Source organism: Lipotes vexillifer, unplaced genomic scaffold, assembly GCF_000442215.2.
Source record: "Lipotes vexillifer unplaced genomic scaffold, Lipotes_vexillifer_v1.1 scaffold158, whole genome shotgun sequence".
Taxonomy (NCBI): domain Eukaryota; kingdom Metazoa; phylum Chordata; class Mammalia; order Artiodactyla; family Lipotidae; genus Lipotes; species Lipotes vexillifer.
Genome location: NW_006788189.1, coordinates 576,816 through 591,803, shown reverse-complemented (window position 1 = coordinate 591,803; position 14,988 = coordinate 576,816).

The following is a 14,988-nucleotide window of genomic DNA, read 5'->3' as shown; positions in this document are numbered from 1 at the left end:
GTCGATGGACACTTAGGTTGCTTCCATGTCCTGGCTATAGTAAATAAAGCTGCAAGGAACATTGTGGTACATGTCTCTTTTTGAATTATGGTTTTCTCAGGGTATATGCCCAGTAGTGGGATTGCTGGGTCATATGGTAGTTCTATTTTTAGTTTTTTAAGGAACCTCCATACTGTTCTCCATAGTGGCTGTACCAACTCACATTCCCACCAGCAGTGCAAGAGTGTTCCCTTTTCTCCACACCCTCTCCAGCATTTATTGTTTCTAGATTTTTTGATGATGGCCATTCTGACTGGTGTAAGACGATATCTCATTGTAGTTTTGATTTGCATTTCCCTAATGATTAATGATGTTGAGCATTCTTTCATGTGTTTGTTGACAATCTGTATATCTTTGGAGAAATGTCTGTTTAGGTCTTCTGCCCATTTTTGGATTGGGTTGTTTGTTTTATAGGGCTGTTGTGGGGATTACGGGAGCAAATATGCAGAACGCCCTCAATTCTGTCAGCACACTGACCACCCCAGGGTCGGGTGTTTATCACCACAGTTGCTGTCCACTCTGGAGTCTGGCACTAGACTTCTCTGTAGAGATTTCTACCCTTGCTGGCTTGCTTCACTTCCCTTTCACTCCTCAGCCCACTCACGTATGGTTCTACCAGTTCTCTGCTAGGAGCTGCTCCTGGGGTCATCAGAAATGTCAGTGGCCATTAGTCCTGTACACTGGTCCTTGCATCTTACCCTGTCTCACAGAGCACTCAGCTCTGTCCCTCCTGAGGCAGCCCCTCCCCTCTGTGGCTGGGATACTCCCAGCTTTTCTCCACCTCTCCCTCTCCCTCCCTCCCTCCTTCCCTCCCTCCTGCTCTCTCTCCCTCTCTCTCTCTCTCTCTCTCTCTCTCTTGCTGGCTCCCCCGCCTCCACTGGACCCTAAGGACTGGCCTCTGTCCCCCTCCCTGGCTCAGGGTCTGTTCTTCTGGGAGACCTCATCCACCCACATAGCATCACCCGCCAGCCATTCACCACCCTGTCTGCAGCCAGCTCTCCCCACTCCTGCCCAGCCTGCTCCTCTAAGCTCCAATCCAGACCTCCTTGTGGGGTCAGCAGTTCCAGCACTGAATATGTTTCAACTGAGCTGGACTTTCCCCTGAATCTGACACCTTTATCTTTCCCCAGGGACAGGGCACTGTACCCCCACCCCCCAAACCCAGGAATCCTTCTTAACCCATCTCCTCTCCTTCTATACTCCATCACCTCCTATGCCGTTTTGCCTGCTTCATGGTTCCCAGACTATCCACTTTCCCCAACTCTCCAGACCTCCCTCTAGTCCAAACATGTAATTTCTCACCTGGATGGATTACTTTGCCATTCTAATCCATTCTCCACAAAGCAGCTTATTCAAGCCTTTAAAAACTCTCCTCGATCATGTCACTTTGCGACTTAGAACTCTTCAATCCTTGCTGGTAGCTCTGCTGATAAAATCCCAGGTCCGTGGTGTGTTTTCTAACGACGGTGCCCTGGCTCCCTGAGTCCACTCACCACCAGGCATTTCCTGATCCTTGAAAGTCCTGTGCTGCTCCCTCCTCCAGGCCTTTGTCTGGCTGGCTAGCCCAGCCTCACCTTGCTGTGCTTCCCAAGGTCACATGCTGTGCCCTCAGACTAGGTCAGGGATTCTGTTCTCTGAAGCACGTCCATGATGCCTTAAAGAGCTGTACCTGTGATTTTGTTATTTGTCTGAGGCCACACCCTCCAGTCTCTTGGTTTTAAACCCCAAGGAAATACTGGTGTTTCCCACATCACCCTCCCCTCTGGGCTTTCAGCCTGGGTATCTGTCCACACACCTGAAACATCCACTAGGATGTCCAGCAGGTACCTCAACAGGGAACATGTCTGAAAAGCAAATTCCTGATTCCACCTGGGCCAGACCTGCCTCTCCTGCCATGTCCCAGTGCAGCCCTCCATGCTTAGGCCACCCCTGACGGCTATTCTCCTGCTTTCACACTTGGATTCAGTTCTCACCTGTTGGCTCTACATCCAAATTCCAGGACATTTGACACCGACAGATACTCCATTTTTTAGTATTGCCCTTGTGTGAACTAAATGTTTGTGTCTTCTCCAAAGTCACATCCCCAGTGTGATGATGTTTGCAGGGGGGGGTCTTTGGGAGGTAATTGGGTCACAAGGGTGGAGCCCCCAGAGTAGGATTTGTGCCATTTTAAAAGAGGAAGACACATGAAATGTCTCTCTCTGCATGCATTCACCAAAATGACCAGGAAGAGAGCCCTGATAGTGATCCAGACCATGCTGGCAGCCTGATCTTGGACTTCCAGTCTCCAGAACCGTGAGGAATAAACATCTGTTGTTTAAATCATCCAGGTCTATGGTATTCTGTTGTCGACTGAAAAAAAATGCACAGCCTAAAAGTTGAGAATTATGCTTTATTTGGCGGACAAAACTGAGGACTTAAGCACAGGATGCAGACTCTCAGATGCTCTGGGAGTCTGAGCAGTTGCTCCCAAAAGGAAAGGGGGTAACCAGGATATATAGGAGTTTTTGCAACAAAGACCAGGTAGTCAGAACATCAAATGACTACTGTTAGTTAAAGAAAACCAGACATCTCAAGTTAATGAATTTAGCGCTTTTCTATGTATGGGAAGATGCAAGAGTCTGGGCTTATTGAAATCATTCCTTTGATATGCATCTCAGCTATCTGGGGCCAGTATCCTGTGATTTCTCATCCTGAGTTTCCTCAGGGCGCACCGTTGTCAAGGGGTGGCTGCAGCGGCTGACTGCTGGATGGCGGGCGTCCTGTTGCATGCCGAGTTCCCTCAGGGCTCACCTTGGGGGAGGCTGTAATGTGATGGCTTGATGGCTGCAACATCCTTTGTTTACTGATATGGCAGGCAACATGTTTTCATTGAGACTGTTACGGCAGCCTGAACTAACAGACATCCCTCTTCTATGTGACAAAATTATTTTCAGTAATAATCATGAAATAAAGCAAATAATAAGGTCCAAGAAATGAAGTGCAGAGTGCAAACTTTCTTAAACTGAACTTTGCATATATAATCATGCCGATAAAAAATTAGTGAATTTCAATAAAGCAGAAGCAGCCAAAAGAGGTACAGTTCAGACAACTGCCACAAGATATCAATGATGCAATGTTTTATTTCCTTTATTAATTCTTTGGTTTTAAAACAATCACTTAACAATTATGAAAGGCTAAATTTCAATTTAAAATATATTATTTACAATTGGTAATAGCTTGTGTATAAATTAAAATATGTTCTTGTAAAACAAAAATGTCACACCTCACAGTTTGCACTGTTTTAAATACATTTTAAACACAAAAAAAAACATATTTTAAACACAAAAAACTATCCCAAGTGGTCATAGGGAATGACAGAGTTGAAGGAACTCACATTCTGTGGCCTTGTCTTCATAATTGCTGTGCTGTCAGTATTTGTTTCAACTCTGCAGTTTAAATGCAGGGTCTGGAGCCCTCATCTGGGCCCTAAGTGAGCTTGTGTGGTTGGGAACCATGGAAACTTATGCATGACCTGGTCCCAGAAGTTGGGGGCGGTCAACCTTGCAGCTGACAGTTCTCTGAATTAACCTCCATGTGGAACACATTGCTGACTAAAGAATACATCATAGGGCTTCCCTGGTGGCACAGTGGTTGAGAGTCTGCCTGCCGATGCAGGGGACACAGGTTCGTGCCCCGGTCCGGGAGGATCCCACATGCCGCAGAGCGGCTGGGCCCGTGAGCCATGGCTGCTGAGCCTGAGCGTCCAGAGCCTGTGCTCCGCAACGGGAGAGGCCACAACAGTGAGAGGCCTGCATACCGCAAAAAACAAAAAACAAACAAACAAACAAAACAAACAGTGGCCCCCCGCTTGCCACAACTAGAGAAAGCCCTAGCACAGAAACGAAGACCCAACACAGCAAAAATAAATAAATTAATTAATAAACTCCTACCCCCAACATCTTTAAAAAAAAAAAAAAAGAATACATCATAAAATGTGCAAATTTGAAGTTTACGGCTGTACTAATAAAACGCAATAGTAAATGCAGCATTCTTTGAAAATTAGACAAATAAAATATTATTGAAGGAGAACTCTTTTCTCAGTGATAATATTTAGAATTGCCCATTTTTGGATGTTGAATTCTCTCAGGGCGATGCACCCCTTCTGCCTTCACTGGGGGCAGACTGCTCCCACACCGGGCCTTGGCACCTGCCTGCAGGATCAGACTCCCTCTCACAATCCTCCCTCTGCTCCTGTGGTGGTCCCAGCCCTGATCTTTCACCTGATTCCTGTCATTGTCACTGTGTGGGCTGAACCGTGTCACCCTCCCACTTCCCTCCTACAAAATTCACACGTGGCAGTCCCCACCCCAGAACCTCAGAATGTGACCATGTTTGGAGATGGAGACTTCAAAGAGGTAATTAAGGTAAAATGAGGTCATTGGGGGTGGGCCCTAACCCAATATGACTGGAGTCCTTATACGAAGAGATTAGGACACAGACACATGCAGAGGGATGACCACGTGGAGACACAGAAGACGGCCATCTGTGGGGTTTGCTATGGCGGCCGAGTTGACAGCTATGGTCACCTAAGAGGGTCGCACGCTTCTGTCCTCACCCCCCTGCGGTCCTTCCCCATCACAGCAGCACAGTGATCCTCCAGGTCGGACCATGTCCTACCTCTGCTCCGCCCCTCCAGGTCCGCCTTGCCCCAGGCTCTCTAGCAGGCTTCTGACTTCCTCCCCAGCCCTGGCTTCCCCTCCCCCTGCTCCCTGCGGGCCCCAGGGACCTCTGCCCTTTGCTGGCTACTCTGCAGGATACCTCCCACTCAGGTGTCCCCACCGCAGCTCCACCACGACCTTCCCTCTTAAAAAGCCACCTCTTCATGGGGCATTGCAAAATTCACGCTCTCCATCCCACACTTCCTCTCTCTCCTGCCTGCTTTGCCCCTCCTATTAGCACACAGTCTCACATTCCTGCCTGCTGTATCTCACCTGGTGGTGGAATGAGGTCACCTGTCCTGAATTCCAGAGCCTAGGACAGGGCTTGGCACAGAGCAGGTGACCGGTAACCATTCATCTATGGAAAAGATGAACACATGAATGAATGTCCAGCCCCTTGCAAGACCGTCTGCCAGAGCAGGGAACAGCCCTGACTTATTAAATAGCTCCATCCCTGGGGCCTGGGCTAACAGCTGGCACATCTAAATTTTGAATTCAGATGTGCTGATTCCCTTGGATTTCACCACACTCTCTGAGCAGACTTACAAATACAGCTAAGATTGCAGAATTAGTCCCCAGGACTTGGCTCTTTCAATTGGGAAGTGAAATGGGATTTCAGAGCAGGGGTGGAAATAAGAGGCTTGAGGGGCTTTGGCAGGGATACAGGGTTTGAGGAAGTTTCTGGAAGTTAATTCACCCATAAAGCTATCTATTATGCCTAAAATACAGACACAAAGGTTTGGGGGTGGGGCTGTCTAAGCCACTGTGTATTTCCTTTGGGACATGCAGCCTGGGTAGAAGCCCACACAGCTCATTGATTCACCAGCCACATTTGGACACCCCTCCCCAGCCTGGGGCCTGGATGGGAGACAGGATTCTATCAAGAGCCAGTTGTCTCCCCCCAGTCCAGGGTCTTTATTGGTGAATAACCCTGAAACTCACCCCCTCCATGGGGTCCCTCACCCCTCCCTGGACCTTCAAGTTTTGGCCAGGCCAAGCTGCCAGTGGCCTGGAAAGGGCCGTTGGAGAAGGTACAGCTTTCAAAGCTGTCAGTTCAGGCTTCCCAGAAAGGGCTTTAAGGTCTGACGCGCTGGCTCCTCCCTTGGCTAAGGACTGGCACGTTCTTTCATCCCCTGCCTCAGTTTGCTCACCTATAAGCTGAGGAGGGCCATGCCCGCCTGGCAGGTGCATGTGAAGGTCCAGAGCAGTGTAGAGAAGTAGCCGTCCTGGAGTCAGTTAATGTGGGGAAGCAGAGCGACCTAGGACAGCACTGAGGGGACACAACGCCAGAGGCTCCAGTCCTGCAGTCCAGGCAGGACACTGAACAGAGAGGCAGAGGCACTGGCCATCGGCCTTGCTGCCTCTGCCTTCCTGCCCAGCAGCTGTGCCTGAGGCCCGCAAGGCAAGCACATGGGCCGTTAGACCCAAGGGCTTGAGAGCAGCCATCCTGAGGCAGCTGATGGCAGGGATTGGGGGGATCTTTGTGTCTGACAGTCCCCTCCTGAGGCTGGGGTCACTCTCCTCACCAGGGGCCTCTGTTTCACCAGGCAGTCCATCTATTCCAGTCCAAGGGCCCATCATCAAAGAGCATTTCATGCAAACTGCTGAGTGTGTGGGATTTATCCAGGATCTGCTTTCTTTAAAATAGTATCAGGGTCTCCTTTTGTTCATTGCAGAGCCACTACTAAGGGAAGGGAAAAGGGCAACCTTCCTTTTCTGGGGGCAAAATCTACTAGAAATGAAGAGATTCTCTCTTGTTGGTGATGGGAAGCTCACAGGGATGGGGAAATCTCAGAGGGGACCCCAAATTGTTCTGCATCACTTTTGGCTGCACTTGACCATCAGAATGGCTTGTCTGAGCCTGAGGAACACTGATGATGTCCAATCAAGGCCACAGTGATGTGGTGGAGGCCTCTGGGGCCAGGACCTCAGAGAGCCACGAGGGTGACAAGTGTCTCAGTTTGCCAGCCCAAGGTTTAGCTGGACGTTCTGCTCACTCTAGAACAGTGTGGCCTCTGCACCTCTGCACGCTGACCTGTCATCCTCTCTGCTGCCACCTACACACCCTGTGACCCTGTCACACCTTTGCCCTTCCTGACCAGGTGGGAGGTCAGGGGCCAGGTTTCCAGGGGACAGTGTCAAGTAGGCCAGTGGTGAACCCATTTGTGCCCCCTGGCCCTGGAGTGCTGCCTGGGGTTGGGGAGCTGGCAGCCAGGGGTTAAATGGCATCTGCGTTGACCGGAAGGAAGGCAGGGGGTGCAGTTTCTAGGGAGTGAAGCCACTCCTCCTGGGGCGTGGGGCACAGGAAGCTCTTCTAACGTCTTGGGAGAAAAGTTGTGTAACTACCTTCTGGGTTAAGGAATTATTTAGTCTACTTCTTCCTTTACTGGCCAGGCCCTGTGCTGGGGGCTGGGAAACGCTGACGCATAGAATGCTGTTCTCCTGGGGTCTGGGGTTCAGGTCTGTGGGGGGGACAGGCACTTAGCAGAAAGGACACTGTGAGGGCTAAAGCCCCTGAGGGAGAAAGGAGGTGCCATGTGTGAGTGCGTGTGTGTGCACACATGCATGTGTGTGAGTGCACACTCTTATGAGGCACGCGGCCCAGTCTAGGGGGCGGGGAGGGAGACAGAAGAGGGCCCCAGGGAGAGGGCAAAACTCAGAGGCAGGGAGACACAGGGATGGCCTTGACCGAGCTCAGCCATCCTGGGAGGGTCCCGAGTGGCATCAAGGAGCCACATAAAACCCAAGAAACTTAGAGTCCATTGTAGACTAAGACTTGGGGCTGCCTCTCACTCACTCTTATACCTTCATTCTCTCTTTCTTTCTCTCTCACTCACACCCACACGCTCTCTCTCTCTCTTTCTCTGTGAGGCAGGCACCCAAAGGTTTTCCACATCCTCAGACGTCACAGTGAGACGAGACGTGTTAAGAAAGGGGAAATTTTGTGCCTGGAAAGCGATGGTGCATCATTTATTAACAGTGAAGAAACTAGGTACCAAAATCTTGCTAACTGCTTTGATGTACTAGAAACAGAACTCTCTTTTTGTACGAAAACATTTCAGTGTATATTTTGAAATCTTCTACGTGAAAATTTTAAAAAATCTTATTCAAAAACCCACATAACTTCTATCAAAGTTATGAAAACATGGGGTTTAAAGAGTCTCACAGCCCAACAGGTTTTGTTATGCAAAACAGCAGTCTCCTTGCCCCACCCCATTGTTTCCTGCTCCCCAGAGAAAACCAATTTTCAACAGTTCTTTTGATGTTATGTTCACAATTCTAAATAAAATGCTTACATTGCTAACTTTTAATTTTCCAGTTCTGGGCATTATTCTTTTACTTCTTACCATGGAAAGTGGGGAATTATTTTTCATTCACACTCATTCTAGGCAGCACCACACACATATTCTAACACTTTCCTTCCCCCATTATCAACAACATAGTTACATCCTAATTCTGCATGGCTTCTGCATGGATTGAGAACACAAAAGTTCCCACACTCCTAGGAAAAGACCCATTGTTCTGTAGCCATGGTAACAAATAACAGCAGAGGGGGTTTGAAACTTTTTCAGTGGAGAGACAACAGCTGACTTCAAGGAACATGCTTTGCAGCCAACCAATCAGTGTCAGCTCCTAGCTGAAACTCAGCCAATCAGAGATGGACACAGTCAATTAAGTGGCCTCTGTGTGCCAGCCAATCAACCATATTGTGTCTCATCCAGTCACCTTCAAGTGATGACGAATGACATCATCCACAGTCTGGATGGATGGCCAGTCCTTGTACTCCTGGCTCCATGCTCTGGGAGACTGCCTGAACAGCAAAGCCCTCCTTTTCTCAAGTGAGCAGTAAGTTCAGCTTTGCATTATATTTTAGAGTTGAAAGATAGCCTCATCATCCTTGACAAGATGAACATTCATTATTTACAGTGTGACTATGCTAAGGCTTTTCACAGGCAAGCCCTTTCTTGCATAACATTTAGTTTTACCTGGAGTTAATGATTACTTTATGTTTTTCATTTGCTTAGTTTTCTTTTCCTGTCTTGCATAACTATTTTGCTATACTTGGAGTTAATAATTGTTCTATATTTTACATTTGTTTGATTTTTTTCTGTACTTGTCTCTAATTTATCCCCCAAACTCTTCTCTATTGTCCATGCTTCTTCCCTGTTGGTGTAAATTTCCTCTCACTGTGTTCCAATACATTAGCTGTTCTATCAATTTTGTTCTCCTGCAAAGTGTCCCTTAGAGCTCCTGACCTCCCCAGCTGCTCTGGCTATCTTGGCCCTGCTGCTAGATCATCTTAGGGTCTCCTTCATGGCCCACCTGGGAACCCCTTTCTGTTGTCTGTCCCATTGGACCCCTTTATCCTGCAGCCCTGGAAGGGTGATGCCTCACTTTGGAGAAGCCCATCCCCTGAGGGCTTGCTGAGGAAGGGTGCAGGGGAGGACAACCTGAGTGCTTGCATGTCTGAAAAAGTCTTATACTCTAACTCCTGATAAAACCAAACTACTGGTACAGAATTCTCTGATAAAGATTATTTTCCTTTAAAATTTTGAAGGTATTGCTCTATTTTTTTCTGGTTTTCAGAATTACTAATAAGACACTTGTTGCATTCTGACCCTCAAACCACTGTATCTAACTCACTTATTTTTATATCCTCTCTGAGAGCTTGTAGGATCTCAATTAGTCCTCAGTATTTGAAACATAATTATGACAAGCTCATTTATCCCACACGTTCCCATCCCTTCAGGTTGTCCTGTTGCAAGTTCAAGCTCATTCACCAACTTCTCTTTTTCCTCCCTCCCCCCAAACCCCTGCCCCTGACTCTGAGGTGCTGGAGTGGAGCTTTAGAGCCAGTGGGGAGGGAGCATTGCAGCAGGCCCCTCTGCTGAGTGTGTCTGGCCCAGGCTTGGTCCTGGTGATTGCCATCTGTCCCTGCCGGCATCTGATGTCACTTCCATGTCCTCCTTGACCTGTGGTCACTGATACCCAACACTTAACTCTGTGTCTCCTTCTGTGAACTCTGAGGCCACGGGCCTGTTGATCCTGTAACAGACACAGGACCCTGGGTGGGGGGCTGCTTTAGGCCTCCCTGCCACCTCCTGTTGTTCCCACAGGAAATGGGATGCACATTTCCACAGCTTTGGGGGTAGCCTCCATTTTCTGGGGGTTCTATCATCGCTGCTTTGGGAAGTGACCTGGGGTGGGGGGGCTGCAGGGCAGCAGGTCTTTAGCAGCACCCAGCCCTGTTGGCTTCTTCCCTGCCCTCTCCTCCCCCAGCCCAGGAGCCCCCATGGCTCTGTATGTGTGTGTGTGTGTGGGGGGGGGTGTACCTGGTGAGGTGGTACCTGTCCATCCTATCACTCATGCAGGGACTCCATCTCTTTTTTTAAAAAAGTAATTAATTAATTAATTATTGGCTGCATTGGGTCTTTGTTGCTGCACGCGGGCTTTCTCTAGCTGTGGTGAGCAGGGCTACTCTTCATTGCAGCACGCGGGCTTCTCATTGCGGTGGCTTCTCTTGTTGCAGAGCTTGGACTCTAGATGTGCGGGCTTCAGTAGTTGTGCCTCGTGAGTTCTAGAGCGCAGGCTCAGTAGTTGTGGTGCATGGGCTTAGTTGCTCCGCGGCATGTGGGATCTTCCCAGACCAGAGCTTGAACCCATGTCCCCTGCATTGGCAGGCAGATTCTCAACCACTGCGCCACCAGGGAAGCCCCACGAACTCCATCTCTTATTGGTCAGACCCCGTTGCTCCTGGAGTGCTGTCTTTGTCCTGGGCTCGGGCATCCCTTTGCAACACTGCAGAAGGCTGCCGCGTGGTCTCTCTGCTCCTACCCCTGCTTGGAGCAGCCCCAAGGGGCTTTTTTTGTTTGTTTGTTCAACTTGTAGCCCAGGTTGGTTCCTTCCCCTCTGCCTGTCTTCCGATGACTTCCCTCCAATGCTCGTGTTCAATGTCTGCTTGACTTCTGTCACCTCCCCTGCCCTTCTCCTTGTCTCCTTCCTCCAGTGCACTGGCTCCTTGGCTGCTCGTTAAAGCTGCCAGTCTGGCCTCTGGGCCTTGGTGCTGCTTTCCCCGAGGGGACGTTCTTCCAGCCCTTCCTACCCACTCATTCATGTCTCTGCGATTTGTCACCAGAGTGCATCCTTCTCAACCCTCCCAGAGTTTCTCTTCCCCTTCCAAAGGACAGTGGAAGGGAGCCCATGATATGGGGAGTGTGGGATCACGAGGGTTTATTTCACGAGGGTTTCGCACTGGCTGCACGTGGGCTCCAAGGCAGGTACTCCCCTGACTGGTCTTGTCATCTCCAGTCCTGACTGAGCTGACGTGGGGCAGGCACTTGGTAAGTTTGCATGAACGTGAACCTGGGGCTGAGCACTGACTCACGCTGCCATCTTCTCCATTCTGCCATGGAAACCCTTTGCTGTGAGTGGGGCCCACACCGAGCCCTTCAGGCTGTGTGCTGAGCCGGGGAAACACACACCGGCCAGAGAAGCAACATTCCTTTACCAGAGCAGCCTAAATTCAGTGTGTGCTAATTAGACTTCTCAGTGTCACCCTGTTTCCTCTAAACCTCTGAACCAGGAGGGGTCCCTGGTTCCATCCCCTCCCATCCCCAGTCAGGCTCTGCCTGTCTGCTAACCTGTCCCCCTGGTGTTCTGCCGTGGCAAGCGGGGAATTAGCAAAGTGCCAGGCACCCTCTGTCCCATGCCCGTGCCCAGGCCCCTGAGTCCCCTTCTCCTGGCCCCGCCCAGCCTGGCCTTACCTGTGCCTTCATTCTCTTCTAGTTTTATTTGAGGGCTTTATCTGCAGTCACACAGGCTTCCCTGTCCCATGTGTGGCAGCCAATGGGAATACAGGGAATTAAACTCCCCTAAGTGGCCCTCAACAAGTGAGTCTCAGGACTTTTGTATAACTTCTCCAGCTCCCTCACCCTGAGGTGGGATGAATCTGAGGCCTATGTTTTACACTGTTTCCCAACAGGATGAAGCTGGTGGTGTGCTGTTAAGTGTTTATCAACCAGTTATTGGGGGTCGGGGGGTGGGATGGGACGAACTGGATTTGTAGTGTTTGCAGATTTCCATGGTGTGAAAACTCCCACCACGACTAATATCAGCCAGCACGTGACATCACTGAAGGTGAAGCTGGGAGGAGATGCACCCCATGAACCAATGTGAACAAAAGAGCAGGTGTGAACCCAGGGAGGATGTGAGCAGAGGGCAGGTGTGAGCCCAAGGGCAGGTGTGAGCCTGAGGGCAGATGTGAGCCGGCTCCAGCTAGCCTGGGACCGAGGTCTCATCAGCACATCTTCCTGCCTTCCCTTTCCTGTCTCCCTCCCCTCCTGCTGGGATCCCTGCTCCTCCCAAATAAATGATTTCCACTTGAATCCTGTCTCAGTGCCTGCTTCTGGGGAGCTCAGTCTAAACAGCCAGAGTTAGCTCCAGAAGGGACCGTGGATGTTGTCCATTTTTAAGATGAGGAAGCAGAGGCCCAGAGAGGGGAGATGACTCTCCAGGGCCCCAGGCTGGGTAGCAGCAGATCCAGCTTCAGAATTCCCAGGGTCAGGGGTCATCTTCAATTACCATCTCAGCAATGTGGAGTTGGGGGGTCACACCCAAGAGTGCATTGCTGTCACATGTCTGTGCCTGGAGACAACCCCTTTGCAGGGAGGTACTGGGCAGTCCTGCAGCCCAGGGTCACGGAAGGACAGAAGGGGAAGAGTAGGGGCTCAGGGGGTCAGGCAGGCAGGTTTCAGAATTCTTGCTGTGCCTTTCTAGGGCGAGCCAGGATGTCACTTTTACATCAGCAGCCTTTCCATCTCTGTAAGGTAGTGATGGTGATTCTGACCTAGAGAACCTCCTGCACAGTAGGTCCTCAGTGAGTGATGATGTGGAGAATGGTGATAAGTACGCCAGGTAGAGGCAGTCACAGTGTCCCGCCATAAACTGGGTTCCTCATCTGCACAAAGGGAGCAGGAAACAAGCCAGCAGCTGGCTGGGGGCATGTGTGAGGTGACCTGAGGGATGCAGGTGGGCCCTCCACTGGCAGGCACCCTGAGGAGCACCATGAGGCTGCCACGTCCAGCATGCTCCGGGGGCCAGGGCTGTGCCGGGCCCTGAAGGTCATGACTGTCCACATTCATTCCTCACCCAGCTCCTCCCAGGAGAAATGGGCTCAAGCGCGACATCACCTCAGTCGTGGAGCTGTCGCAGCTACAGATGTATGGTGGTGCCATGGGCTGATTACTGCTGCAGGTAAATGCTGGGAAGGGAGGATGGGGGTTAGGCTGGATTTCTGTACTGCACATTTGCAGAAAATAATATTATAATTTTAGAAAGCATTTTCATCCAATTCCCCATGGCTGGTTCCCTTTTTTCTTCTATTTCTTGGTGAGATGTTATACAATGATTGGTTAATTTGAACTTTTGGACTTTTATCGAGGATAATTATCAAAAGTTAGCCATTGGAATTAGTAGGACTTTTTTTTTTTTTTTAATCAGATGGAGTGACAGCATTTTGAGATGAGGCCATTCTGGACAGAGAGGCAAACTTTCCTGGGAGCCCTGCACTGAGGTGAGAAGGACTCGGTTTCCCCTTGTAGCCAAGGGCCCTCCCATCACAGGGACAGTCCCCACGTTCTGAGGACTCCATGTGCCCCAGCCTGCTCTGCAGGTCAGTGCATGGCAGAAGATCAGCCCACGGTGGGAGGTAGGTGGATTTGGGCTCGCGCCCTGTCTGCTCTCACTGCAGTGTGATTCGACGCCTTTTGGTTTCTCTGGGCCAGTCCCCTTTTCTGTTGGGTGGGCTGGGTGTCCACCTTGGGTTGTCATATGGACTCGGGAAATCACAAGCTACAGCTCCAAGCTCCATGCTGACACAGGGTGGGCACAGGGTGTCATAGTTCCCTCTGCCTTTTGTCAAACTGCCTGATCGCAGTTTTTATTGATCACCTATTGTGTGCATATCCCTCTGCAGGCCTGGCCCCTGTCCTCTGGGGACTTGGATTCCTTCCCTGGCCCCTTCCTGCATGAGGAAGAGTGCAGGGTGATGCTGACAATAACCCACCTGGAGTGACTCCTACCTGCCAGGCACTGTTCTCAGTATCTACGTGAATTACTTCATTTAACCTTCCCAGTAGTCTTTCCCCCATTTTACAGGCATGGAAGTTGAGTAAGTAACTCATGTGAGGCCCCAAGACCAGACTGATTGATTATGGGGGGGGAGGGGTTGTTGATAATGGAGGAGGCTGTACACGTGGAGGAGCAGGTGGTTTATGGGAAATCTCTGTACTCTGTGCACAAAATTGCTAGGGACCAAAGACTGCTCTAAAAAATAAAGGCTTTTTTTTTTTTTTTTTAATGGCTGACATCTTGCAGTGCCTGGTCATGGTAGAAGTTAGGCATAAAGCAGAGGACCTGGGGATTTAACTCAAGGGCTCTAGGAATCCATGGAAGAGTCCACAGCAGAGAGGGCATGATGGAATTTGTTCTTTAAGCAGATGCCTCTCATCATCAGGCATGGAACACTGTGGGGCCCTGTTTGGCTGGGGTGGGGATTCCTGTGTTCCTGTGTGGGGAAGTTTTTGCAGAAAGCATCTGCTCTCCCATTCTTACCCAGCCCTGCTAAGCCATCTGGACCCTCTGAGGTATCACTGGATGACCCTCCCAAAGGACTTCATCTCATACCCTCTCCATTCTCTAAATGGATTTTTCTCCAACCATACAACTTAGTTTGGAAAGTCTCATAGAAAAATATTTTCATCTATTAATTATGTTCTCATGGGTTCCTTGGAATGCAACAAGAGATGAGAATCCTTTGAGCTCAGCATCTTGCCTTTTTCCTAAAATTTCCCCTAGATTTAGGAACCCACTTAACAGAAGGAGTAGTCTAAATATTCCTATTACCCATCACTTTCCCATCTGAAAAAAACTAAAAACTGGACAAAATATATAAAACAATGGTTTTCCAGCACTGGACTGTGATCCGTGGGGAAGAGTAAAGAAATAAAGTGAACCCTAAGACACGTCACTTACTGCCTGTAGGGAGTTTCAGCCACTGTGCAGGGAAGTTGAATCCAAGCAGAGCCTTGTGGTCTTCCTGAATTGAAGAGACAGCTGGACCTGTGAGAGGCTAAGGCAACTGGAGTTTTCAGGGCAGGTTTTGGAGAAGAGATCTATGGAGGGTCCTGTTAGGTCTTGAACTGAGTACTGGTCAGCGTATTGTATGTCAGGAAACAACCTAAGTCCAGGG